We start from the raw sequence: 14093 nt of genomic DNA, 5'->3' as shown, positions 1-14093 counted from the left end.
CTTATTTCCCTGTCACGTACCGTACTTTCCGGGTCATAAGGCGCGACTTTTTTCCTCGAGTTCGACCCCTGCGTCTTGTATAACGAAGCGCCTAATCCGTGTATGAAATACGAAAAAAATCAAAGAGACCGCTTGAGTACCAGTCAAACAACTTGTGATAATGCATGTTTCAGCTACTAGGTACTGCCCTGCCTTTGATCTGGCCGCACACACAGATTTCCACTCTGTTAAACTCGGTCACTGACCGGTCACTGACCCCGATGCAGGAAGTGTTTCCTCTCTCAGATATGACAGGGGAACCACCTCTCATGGCAAAAACTGGGTCATTGACCCCTGGGAAGAAGGTCGTGTCTTTTAACAAGGCCACCCAGCTATCACAATGCCTTTGGTCACTGACCGGTCACTGACCCCGATGCAGGAAGTGTTTCCTCTCTCAGATATGACAGGGGAACCACCTCTCATGGCAAAAACTGGGTCATTTTGGTGCGCCCTATTGGCCCCCTGCGTCCAATGGGTGACTGGATTACAATTTTTTTTTAAAAAGAAGGGGGTGCGTCTTAGATAACAAAGCGTCTTGTCACCCGGAAAGTACGGTAGGTTTAATTTGTACACATTAGAAAAAAAAGTAAAAAAAAAAAAAAAAATGATTGCCTACCTACCTACCCTATTTTTTGGGGCTATGTTACCGTAACCACACCTATTTTTTGTGTGGCCTAAACAGGGTTATAAATGCTCAACACCAGAAGCCGTGTATGTGTGTGCGTGTGTACTATGTACTCTCTCTCTCTCACACACTCTCTACCTGACTGCAACCCTTCTCTCTCTGTCTCTCTCTCTGTCTCTCTCTCTGTCTCTCTCTCTCTGTCTGTCTCTCTCTCTCTTTCTCTCTCTCTCTCTCTCTTTCTTTCTCTCTCTCTTTCTCCCTCTCTCTCTGTGACTCTCTCTATCTCTCTCTCTTTCTCACTCTCTCGCTCTGACTTTCTCTCTTTTTTTCTCTCCCTCTCTCTCTCTCTGTGACTCTCTATCTATCTATCTATCTCTCTCACTCTCTCTCTCTCTCTCTTTCTCCCTATCTCTCTCTCTCTCTCTGTGACTCTATCTCTCTTTCTCTCACTCTTTCGCTCTGACTCTCTCTCTCCGCTCTTTCTCCCTCTCTGTGACTCTATCTATCTCTCTCTCTCTCTTTCTCTCTCTCACTCTCTCGCTCTGACTCTCGCTCTGACTCTCTCTCTCTCTCTGATTTAAATTCTGCCCCTTCCTCTTTCTGTCTCTCTCTCTCTCTCTCTCTGATTTAAATTCTGTCCCTTCCTCTTTCTCTGTCTCTCACTCTCCCTCTCCGCACAGCAGCAGTACATGTCCGCGACCGTCACCTGTGAATGAAAAGGCTCCGTGTTTCCGTCTTTTTGTCTTTGTGCATGTGGCTGACTCTCTCTCTCTGTCTGTCTCTCACGTTTCAATAGATCACATAAGGTGATTATGAACGGTTCGTTACTGCTAACTAACTAACCACACCACGATCCACTCTCGCAGTCATACAAAAAGATAGAATCAACAAAAGTATCAGTTTTAGACGCCTGTTTATATACTAAATTTATCTTGCCCCCTCCCTCGAGACTTCACTCCAAAAGATGTGTTTACGTTCAAAACGTAAAAAAAGGGGTCACTGACAAAAATGCCAGTTGAAGTTTAGAAATTGATAATAACACGCTGATCTCGTGTAAAGACAGGAAAGATAGCTGTCTGTAAAAAGCGCTGGTTAAATGCAGTTGTCACAACCCACGTCGTCACCACTCAAATATAATCACAAATAGTAAAAGATGACTTGGTGGTAAAAGGGCGCAATGGCACGGTACACTTAGCTTTTTGCCACTGAGTGGGCGACCCGTAAATAGTCCTTCCCCACTACTGCTTCGTTGATTGGAGTGCCGGCGGGCGTGGAACGAAGCAGGGAATCGTGGGGAAATCAGGCGCCTCACTCAGCTGCTGAAGACAACGGGTGGTCGTGTAGGTGACGTCACTGCCTGCCAGAAGACCCCTGCAGACGGTGACGGCCTCATTGGTTATCCCAGCAGCAGCAACAGCATACAGCACCGCGACATCAGGTTACAGCATGCAGCTCTGCGACATCAGGTTACAGCATACAGCTCCGCGACATCAGGTTACAGCATACAGCTCTGCGACATCAGGTTATGTAGGTAGTATACGGAGAGGCATAAATTCCGCAAACTGAACTTTAAAAAATCACAAAAAATCAACTCAGTGGTTAATGTTTTCAATGTTTGAATATTTTATCTATTGGCCATTTTAGTGTTTATAAACCTTCACTTTATTAATTTTGAATAGAACATCATGAAATGACAATTTTTTTTAAAAAGTGACTGAGTCCAAGCGCAATGATTTCGGAAAACGTTCAGTGTTCATCACGTTCAATGCTTTGGCCAGCTCTAAGCATCCCAATCGCTTGCTGTCTCTCTCCTTCATCAAGTCGTGGCATGATTGCGATATCTGATACAGCCAAATAGCCAGTTGCATTTTATAGGGTCATACACTATCTTTTTTACGTTATTGTCTCCCGTTCAGCCCATTGTCTTTATTAGCACAGTGAGCTGTGGCTGGATCAGCAATACTGCAAATCGCACGCTGACAGCGTTAAACATTTGCTCCGACACTCAAGATGTCAACTACAAATTACAGGTTCAATCTGATTTTCGTTTGAGAGCAAAATCGCTCAATGCACTATTTGCAGAATTTATGTCTTTCAGTATAGATACCAGATAAAGATGTTCCGGTTACTGCTGAGCAGTAGATACCGCTGAATCCGATGAGTAGGAAAAACCGCTGAATCCGATGAGTAGGAAAAACCGCTGAATCCGATGAGTAGGAAATAGGCTGCAACAAAAAACATCGGTGCACTAAACATTCCACGCAACCCTTCACCCTCCACCTTCAAACATGTCACCTTTACATATTTCATCGAGCACGTGGCCTGCACAAACGAACTTTTAAAACAACAAATCAGCTATTTTCCTTCCTTCTCTCCATATCTGCAAAAACCATATACAGATTATTATTTTAGCGTCACAAAGAGCAAATTATGCGCTAACCTGGAAAGAACAACAGAGTATTTCATTCCACAAACATAGACTCGTCAACACCGTTAAATAACGATTTATTACCTCAACAGCCTAATGTAAGTAGCTCTCCTTTAACCTTCGCCGTAGGTCGCTAAAAACATTCTTTGCAGCACGTCGTGAGTACTTAGTAATGTAACCATACTTCTCAAAGAAGGAAAAACATGCACGGGTAAACAAAACAAGAACAAGGCACAACCACAACTCCATGGATGCAACCTGGAAAATTCCAAAAACCAGCTTTTTTAGTATTTAAAATGCCAAAAAAACCCCTCTCCTGGAACAAAAACATCGGCAGCGGATGAAACCAAAAACCGGCTGCCGGCGTGTAGCCGGCAGAGTTGCACCCATGCAACTCACACAAACGTAGGCACACACACACACACACACACACACACACGATACAAAAAGAACAGAAAAAAAAAGAAAAAAAAAGATGTAGAAGAAAAAATTACCCGCGGTTCTCAAACTCCCGCTCGAGTTCGCTGCTTGTTCCTTGAGCCATCTTGAAATAGATCAGAACTCTTCTCAGAAAGAGAACCAGAAAGTCACATTACACTGTTAGAAGTATGGTTACATAAGTACTCACGACGTGCTGCGAAGATAGTCGATGTTTGACCTTTGTTTATTTAATTACCTGTCAATCAATTTTAATGCGGGTTTAGGAGATAATAGATTTTTAGGTGTTTGAGGCATTTCCAAAAGCTCATTACAGAATTCCACCTAGTTTTCGAGATATTCGCAATTAAAGTCCGGACTGTTACTAAAGTACTCACGACCTACGGCGAAGGTTAAGCGAATCCGCTTCCTTTGTATGGCTTTCGTCCGTCGACGAATTTCCTGCCACACTCCTCTTGTGCTGAATTTACTTCATGCGTGGAAATTTTTCCCGCGCTCAGCCAAGAACAACCTGACAACCTCGTCGTCAGCAACATGTAAACAGCGAAAAGTGGTCCCTTCTTGACGTTCCTAAAAGCCCTACTGTACAAGCAGAACCGCACGTTGACATAAAATGTGACCCTCCACCACGGAATGAGTCCCATGTCACCTTTGCATGATTTTCATATTTTTACATTTTCATAAAGAGTTTTTTATGCTCTATCCGGTGGTGAAAACCGTTTTAGAAAGTTATAAGCCTGTGACTAAGGTGACCCTCACACTGTTACCAGACACTCCCCGGACTTATATTAAGCCTAGCGCAGAACCGCGCAAGGTGACATGCGACTCATTTCGTGGTGGAGGGTCACAAATGATATAATGTCCCGTGTTGAATACCATCAAACTCTTAGGAAAAAGACACCAACACTTCTCTCTTGCTGCTCAATGCTCAAGTGTGTCGTTTCAAGTCATCCTCAAAACACCTTGAAAGACATCACGTGACTCTAGCGACCAATCACTATCGTCACACCTATAGCTCAGTTCCCAGTTGATTTTGTCCAGACAGCAAAATCACGCACGTGGAACCCTTGTACACAATGTCGTCCCTTGCATGCCAGCCAGGCGTGCAGAAAACGAAATCCCCGTGCCAAGTTCGGTCAGCAGAAACCAGCCCGTCGCCAAAAGCACAGGCGCTTTACGTTGCAATTCGAGAAAGGCACCCCACAGAGTGTTCCTTTCTCAATCCATGTCACTAAAACCGTGACACTGTCTGTCTCTCTCTTTCTTTCTCACTCTCTCTCTCTCAGACTGTCACTCTCCTCTCACTCTGTCTCTCTGTTACTCTCTCTCTCTCTCTCTCTCTCTCTCTCTCTCTCTCTCTCTCTCTCTCTCTCTTTCTACCACAAATACCCAGGATTGATCTGTTCAAAACTAGTCAAGCCTTCTCTGGCTCTATGGTGTGGAACTCCATTCCGTCTGTAATAAGATCATTAACCTCACTAAAGAGTTTTAAACAAGCACTGCATAATCATTATATGTCTACCTAGATGACTTCTAGTCTTTAACATGTGCAAGTAGCTGTCAACAATTGGCAAAGCTTTATGAATTACAAAAATATGTTCTTTATTACACATATTATGTGGAATTTATGTTGCGATTTTCCATCATCATCATCAACATCATCATCATCATTTTCATCATCTATCATCATCATCATCATCATCATCATCATCATCATCATCATCATCATCATCATCATCATCATCATCATCATCATCATCATCATCATCATCATCATCATCATCATCATCTTCATCATCATCATCATCATCTTCATCATCTTCATCATTTACACCATATAATCATTGTAAGCATTAGTGTAAACGTTGGTATTGTGTGAATTTTACCGTCGATCACTTAATTTACATGTGTAACCTCAATTAACATGTTGCATGTTTCTGTGAAGGAAATCACGAATAACATTAACAGGCAAAGTTGATAGTGATAGCCTCCACGCTTTTAGAGCGCTAACCAGAGATAGTAGCGTGACATAACAAAGTGTGGTGCATGTACTGTAAATTCAGCTCACTGACCGAGAGAGTTGACTTTGTAAATCGCAACGAAGATATCGTTACACTTAACCACTGTCCAGCGACAGGGAGGGGTTGTCACAGGAATCGACCGGTGTAACACGACATTTTTACTCCACGAAAAATTTACTCCGGAGTAAATATTTCGTACGAAATTCTTACTCCGAGTACACTCGTACGAGAAAAGAACTCCCCAAGGCACGAACAAATTACTCCCTCCACGAAATTTTTACTCCCCATTTTTTTTACTTCCAGTAAAAATCTCGTACGCAAAAATGGGATGCGGGCGAAGGGATAATGCCAATAAGTGACCTCGCGCACACGAATGTCGCGCTACCCTCCTTCCACTCCTTCCACCCCTTCCACCACCAAGACTAACAGGGGACAAGGGAGTAAAAATGTCGTACACCTGGCATGGGAAGTTAAATTGCTTGTGTTTGGGTGAAGTAATTTATTCGTTATTTATTCGTCATGGGAGTAACATTTTTGAACGAAATGTTTACTCGGAACTCACCTGTCTTGGGGAGTAATTTTCTCGTGAAATGGGGGAGTGCTTTTTTCGTAAAGGGAGTAACTTTTTCGTACGAAATGTTTACTCCGGAGTAAAAATCTCGTGGGAGTAATTTTCTCGTGTTACACCGGGAGAAAGGAAGCCCGAGTAAAGCACTTAACAGGTAAATGGAATAAGCATTTGAATACCGTTAATGTTTATCGCATAAGTTGAATCGACTAACACTGTAACTTTAAACATAGCAGACAGATATCTAAGACAAGATGTCCGCTATTTATGTTGTGCAGTGCGTCGTGTAACCGGTCGTAAAGGAAGATAGTGCCCAGATGACAGAATGAAGGATCTGAGAAGCCGCCGGAATATCACGCCTATAGACTCGCATAGCTGAGATTCGACGGGATTTCTAGAAGCTAGTGCACGGTTATTTTTGTCCGTAGAGTTGGACCATAGTGGTCACAGGGCGGTAGAAACTGAGTAGACCGAGGTCACCAGTAGCAGGAATTAGTAGTAAAATACATTTCCTAGTGAACAGCAATAGACGCTGTGTAATTCTGCGTATGACCAGAATTAAAATATGTTTACAATATCTTAAGGGGTTACTTGTGTGTTCAAATCGCTCGACAGAAACATTACACATTTTTTGCACATGTTCCTCAAAGCAATATGGACACATCTGTGCAAAGAAAAAAGGTGGTTGCCTTATTAACCTTTTTTTTAGAATTTTTTTACTGGGGGTTGTCAAGTACGATTTTGCGAAAAACACTGCGATTCTTAACATGATCCTAACTGACATATTTAGCTCTACAAATGATAAATGAAACATGAGTTTGTGTAGATAAATGAATGGAGAGTATAACTTTATCATAAAACGGTACTTATCAACGTGCATTTTCAAAAAATGATCGAGGTTTCTCGAGGGCGTACATATAAAATTATCACTCCTTTAGTAATAAAAACGTATTTAAAAAAAATTCGCTCGACAGAACATAACTAAACTTGAACACAGCTAAGTTCACTGTATACAGATACAATACTTGTAAACAAAATAAGTTGTTGCCTTATTGTCTGCTTCACAATTATTCCCGCACCAACCCCACCCCCATATCTTGACTGACAAAAAGGATAAAAAGAAATAATTTGGGAGCGCTGTAGATCAGTTGGTAGAGCACTGGACTTCTGATACATGAGTTTGAATCAGGGTGAAGGGTTGGGGGTCGGAACATTTGTGTGCAAAGTTTCATGAAGATCTGTCCAGTAAATGTCTATGAATCGCACACCACACACACACACACACACACACACACACACACACACATATATATATATATATATATATATATATATATACATATATATACAACAGGGTAGATCAGTTAGTTTGTAAGATTGGTTGGGACTAGAAAGAATTTACCCGATGCTACCCAGCATGTCGTAAGAGGCGACTAACGGTTCTGTTTCTTCTCTTCTTTTGTCTTATTTCTGCCTTACCAGTCCTTTCACCTATATTTCCTTCCAAGAAAACTCTCCCTACTATTCCCTGCAGTTTTCCAATGCTTTTCTTGTTGTCTTATTTCTACCTGACTGGATCCATCACCTTTATTTCACTTACCAAAAACGTCTTCTTTTCCACATCCTTATTTCTCTGCACCCCGCATGTCGTATGAGGCGACTAACGGATTCTGTTTCTCCTTTTACCCTTGTTAAGTGGTTCTTGTCTATATATATATACTACTTGTGTCTGTTTGTCTGTGTGTTTGTGTATCTGTCTGTGTATTTGTGTGTTTGTGTATTTGTGTATTCGCCATGCACGGCCAAAGTTCTCGATGGATCTGCTTCAAATTTGGTGGGCATATTCAGGTAGACCCGGGACACGACACAACCTGGTCGATATTTCAACACGTGCTCTCAGCGCGCAGCGCGGAACCGATTTTGGTTCCACCTCAGCTATTTTGGTTCCACCTCAGCTTACCCGGGCCCCCATACCGACACACCATAGCCGCTACACCACATCACAACGCCAAAGTTCTCGCTGGATCTTTTTCAAATTTGGACACCGTATTCAGCTACACCCCGGACACAATATCATCGATGAGATATTTCAACACGTGCTCTCAGCGCGCAGCGCTGAACTGATTTTGGTTTTTGTCTTCATTTCACCCTTATAAGTAACTCTTCCTTATCTTCTCCAGTGTTTGGCGTTTATCTCCCTTCCTTCGTGTGGCTTTCCCGTTCAGTTGTATAAGTTACTACACTGCGCTGTCCACTGCGCTGAGCGTCTTCGGATATATTCCCGGTGTTCTGTTACTGTTACTATTTTTAGAAGGTCAACGCAGTGTACAGAACGTAAATTGGACCCGTAAATTATCCTCACTGTAAAAGTGCAAAGGTCGAATCAATTTATAGCCACGCGAAAAATACACTGTCATCTATCTCTCTATAGATACGGCTTCTCTGTGTTTTTGTGTGTGTGTGTGTGTGTGTGAGTGTGTGTGTCTCTATGTAAGCAACACCTGTGCATTGTTCAGTTCTGTTTGTGATGTGGTCTGGCGGCTTTTATGTAATTTTATGTACTGGCCTTCCTTTGAGAAGCCATAACTTGCTCAGTCCTGTTTGAGTGGAGTTCGCCTCCAAAGGTGATTATCACGGTTACATTCGTCGACAAGGATGGGACTCGATATGGTCAGGAATGGCATTATGGCCACTGAATCATTTTCGTGCTGTTCCCATTCCACGAATCTGGGAGGGACCTAAGCTTGGCGGGTCCATTGTTCGGACCCGGCGAAGCCGGCGTACGGCTCTAAGTACTTCTTCCCGGCGAAGCCGGCTACCCGGCGAAGCGGGTATTCATTCTAGTATAGAATAAAGTCAATGTTTGTAAAGATTTTAGTCAAGCAGTATGTAAGAAATGTTTAGTCCTTTGTACTGGAAACCTGCATTCTCCCAGTAAGGTCATATATTGTACTACGTTGCAAGCCCCTGGAGCAATTTTTTGATTAGTGCTTTTGTGAACAAGAAACACTTAACAAGTGGCTCTATCCCATCTCCCCCCCCCCCTTTCCCCTATCCCATCTCCCCCCTTTCCCTCATCGCGATATAACCTTCGTGGTTGAAAACGACGTTAAACACCAAATAAAGAAAGAAAGAAAGTTAGTTTGTAAGGGGGGTGTTTTTAGAATTCAAGAGTGTATATCGAGGTCGCAGAGCGCCCGAGACTGATCAAGGGGCATACGCCCCCCCCCCTCAACCCAAGAACAAAAATCGCTCGTGAAATCCATTACACATTTTGAGCACATGTTTCTCTAAGCTATATGTCCACAATTGCAGACAAACAAAAACGTTGTTTTCTTATTCATTTTCTCATAAGAATTTTGTTTTGGGGGGTACCGGGTGGACAAATATGACCTAACAGAAAACACTGTAATTCGTAACGTTATCCTAACTGACACTTTTATCTTTAGAAAAGATAAGTAAAACATTACTCTGTGTAGATAAAAGAGTGGAGAGTATCACTTTATTATAATACGGTACTTATCAATGTGCATGCCGAAAATTATCGAGGATTGGCGAGGGTGTACACATACAATTATCACTCATTTAGTGGTAAAAACGTAAAAACACAAACTTTGCTCGACAGATCATATTCAAATTTGAACACAGCTAACTTCACTATACACCGTTACAATACCTAAGAAAACCATAAGGTGTTTCCTTATTGCTTACTCCACAAATATCCCCGCACCACCCCCACCCCCACATCTTGACTGACAAAAATGATGTACACATTCATTTTGGAGCCCAGTAGGTCATGTTGTAGAGCACTGGACTTTCGATCCATAGGTTTGAATCCGAACATTTGTGTGCACAGTTTCATGAAGATCTGTTCAGTAAATTTCTCTGAATCGCACACCACACACACGCACACAAACACACGCACACACACAGACACAGAAACACACGCACACGGACACACACACAGACAGAGACAGATACACACACACGCACGCACGCACACACACACACACACACACACACACACACACACACACACACACACACACACACATGATAATCACACATTGTGCGCCAGTGAGGTTAGATTGGCCACGGTGAGATGGGGTCTGAGGCTGGTAAGGGATTTGGGGGTAGGACCGACGAGAGGGCACGGATTCGGCGGTTTGCCGTGTCGAGTCAACTTCATATAGATCTGTGTAGGCGATCAACAGCCCCAGCCGATCTGGATCTATTCAAGTCAAAAGTAAAGTCAAGGATACGAAGAAGTTTACTGAAAAACATCGATCCCAAGAACTCATGTTGTAACTTTTCAAAGCAGTTACATTCAATCAAAGCTCCATCCACATTAAACCGAACGGGAATCGTCGAAGATCCTCGCAACTTCACTGCAATGTCGAAAACGAACCGTCATAATGTCACCGCAGATCTATAGTTGGTTTTGCTTTTGTGTCGCAGCAAAGAAACGAAGCAAATCTCCGGCTTTTATTTCACACTAAAACATCGTTCATTTAGCGGATCATTAAAATATATTTCTTTGAGGTTGCAAGGCAATGGCATCGCTGAGATTCGAACACACGACACAGGTTATAAATTGACTGCATTTGGGCGCTTTTTTCGGCCAAAACAGAGTGACCTTTTTGACGGGTTTATGGAAAAAAATCACTTCGGGGGCAGGTCTAAAATCCTGTTTACAGTGCCAAATCATACATTATTCAAAAGAGCAAAGCATGTTCTTTATTCTAACATATGGGCTAGGGTAAGTCATAGATATAAATAGTCTAAATAGACAGTATCTGTCTATTATATCTTTGGGTAAGTGTATTCTATTCCTTCGATAGTCTCGTCATCTACACTTGCGTGAAAAATGCAATTTTGAGTCTGTTTTGCATAAAAGACCTGCGAGATTTGTAGAAGTCAAAACAACAACTTACAGTCCAGCCTCTCAACTTTCGTTCCATGCAATTTGTTTGTCTGTACGTATAGACTGAGGGGTGCCCCGAAATGATTTGTAATCACAACATTCACACTTCAAAACGCCATTGAAAAAATCGTCCACGTGCGTTTACTTGGATGACTAAAACTGTCGTACCTGCCAAAGGCCGCTTCGCGTAACAAAATGACTACCAGAGTCGCAAGGCTCGGGATATTTTTTACAAGAAAGTCATACTTTTGTTGTTCTAGTCCGAATGAATATGAAGATATGGCGAGTTGAAAACGCCGATTCTTTCGCCAGAAACACGTCTGTTTCCTCACCGGAAAGAAGGAATGGACTGAGAGCTACCAGAAGCACGGCGCCGTGCGTACAATCGACCGAATGATGTTATTCACACAATACCATTTGGCGATCTCTAAAAAATCATTTAAAAACAAACTAGTTGACATGTAATGAAACTATTTACTGAAATCAAGAAGTATCTTAGTTCTAGCAGTACATATTCGGCACCCCCTGTCGAATGCACACTGGACCGTCGCAATCAAGGCAAGTAACTCAGTGAGTATAAACATTAGCAAGAACCGCAACTTGAACACACTCGTAACACCTTAATTACTTTAGAGATAAGGAATATTTAGTAGACAGAGCAGACGGTGATTTAAGTCTGCCGTAGGTTTTTACATTTAGTCAAGTTTTGACTAAATGTTTTAACATAGAGGGGGAATCGAGACGAGGGTCGTGGTGTATGTGTGTGTGTGTGTGTGTGTGTGTGTGTGTGTGTGTGTGTGTGTGTGTGTGTGTGTGTGTGTGTGTGTGTGCGGGTGTATGTGTAGAGCGATTCAAAGTAAACTACTGGACCGATCTTATGAAATTTGACATGAGAGTTTCTGGGTATGATATCCCCGGACTTTTTTTTTCATTTTTTCGATAAATGTCTTTGATGACGTCATATCCGGCTTTTTGTAAATGTTGAGGCGGCACTGTCAGACCCTCATTTTTCAATCAAATTGATTGAAATTTTGGCCAAGCAATCTTCGACAAAGGCCGGACTTTGGTATTGCATTTCAGCTTAGTGGCTTAAAAATTATTTAATGACTTTGGTCATTAAAAATCTGAAATTTGTAATTAAAATTATGTTTATTTAAAACGATCCAAATTTATGTTCATCTTATTCTTCATCATTTTCTGATTCCAAAAACATATAAATATGTTATATTCGGATTAAAAACAAGGTCTGAAAATTAAAAATATAAAAATTATTATCAAAATCAAATTTCCGAAATCGATTTAAAAACATCTTATTCCTTGTCGGTACCTGATTCCAAAAACATATAGATATGATATGTTTGGATTAAAAACACGCCCAGAAAGTTCAAACGAAGAGAGGTACAGAAAAGCGGCGAAACCACTACCGCGCTGAACAGGCTCGTCAGTTTCACTCCGTTTTGCACAGGCGGCGGACTACGGTCATTGTGAAAAAATGCAGTTCGTTCAGTTTCATTCTGTGAGTTCCACAGCTTGACTAAATATAGTAATTTCGCCTTACGCGACTTGTTGTTGACTACACACGAGCCGTGAGTAGATACCTGTAAACTAGATATCGTGTGCCTGTGAGTTCACGGACTATTTTTGTAGTTTTATACCTCAGTGAAGGGTAGAGAGTTTTGTCATTGCAATTGTGTACGAGATTGTCATCTCGAGTGTTTTTTGCCTACCAAAACTGTGAGTACTGGATTTTTGAGTACCTAACATTTATGTTCATGATTGTGTGTATTTGTGTGTATGCTGTCATAGCCGTATAATACAGTGGAGGGAACTTACATGTGGAGTTGTGTTTGATTCCTGTATGACAGCATATTAGCTCATTTGCATTCATTCACAGTTTCGCTTTTGATTTGTATGTTGCTTACTTTGTCATTTTGTTGTTTGTGTTTGTTTGCTTGTTTGCTTACTTGTCGATTGTTTGCTGGGTCGTGCGTTTAATTTGTTTATTTGTCATGTTGCTTTACTTGTTTATCATTTATTAGACATTTGTATTAGAAGTAAGGACCGGTTGTAAGAAAAGGCGTCGCCTTTCTATCCTTGAAAAATAAAGTTCCATCATCATCTCTCTCCCTCTCTCTCTTTCTCTCTCTCTTTCTCTCTCTCTCTCTCTCAGTCTCTCTCTCTCTCTCTCTCTCTCTCTCTCTCTCTCTCTCTCTCTCTCTCTCTCTCTCTCTCTCTCTCTCTCTCTCTCTCTCTCTCTCTCTCTCTCTCTCTCTCTCTCTCTTCACTTCCAAGCGGTCTCAAACATTTTGTCAATGCCAAGATTTTAAAGACAGATATTTCTCATTCCTTATACATGGCACATTTCGTTCTCACTTAGCCTGAACATGTTTATATTGTTGATGCCTTATTTGTACATTTTACACGTTTCAGTAGATAAATGTACCAAATTAATTTCATAACATGACTTATTTAACGATGCTACATTGCTATTACTTGCAACGTAGTTGCTTCATTGACTCCTCAGTTTCACGGATTTTTTCTTCCCTCGAAGTTTCACACGTCTTTTGTTGCTTGAAGCAGTTTTCATCATACCTTTGACAATAATATGTCATGTTCGTTTGTATGTATATTTTTGTTTGTTTGTTTAGTCTGTTAATCGTTTGCTTGTTTGTAGTTTGTTTTTATTACTTCTTTAATTCATATTCCAACATTTTTAATTAAAACGTATTATCATTAGATTAAACCCTCCCATGGGCGAGGGCTGGATGTAAAAAAGCATCTGTTTGCTTATGCCATTACCCTCGTTAATAAAGAATTTGTCATTGTCATTGTCTCTCTCTCTCTCTCTCTCTGTATATGTTCCAAGGAAAGGTTGGAAGATTAGGCTAAGCCTAAAACCTTTATTCTTATGTAATAAAGTTCTGAGTTCTCTCTCATTGTCATTGTCAGTGTCTCCCTCACTCTCTTTCTCTGTTTCTCGCTGTCACTCCCTGACTCTCCCCCCCTCCCCCGTCTCCATCTGACTCTTAACCGCACAGCATCAGTACAAC

This window comes from Littorina saxatilis, linkage group LG6 (genome assembly GCF_037325665.1).
Source record: "Littorina saxatilis isolate snail1 linkage group LG6, US_GU_Lsax_2.0, whole genome shotgun sequence".
NCBI lineage: Eukaryota > Metazoa > Mollusca > Gastropoda > Littorinimorpha > Littorinidae > Littorina > Littorina saxatilis.
This window is presented reverse-complemented; position numbering follows the sequence as displayed.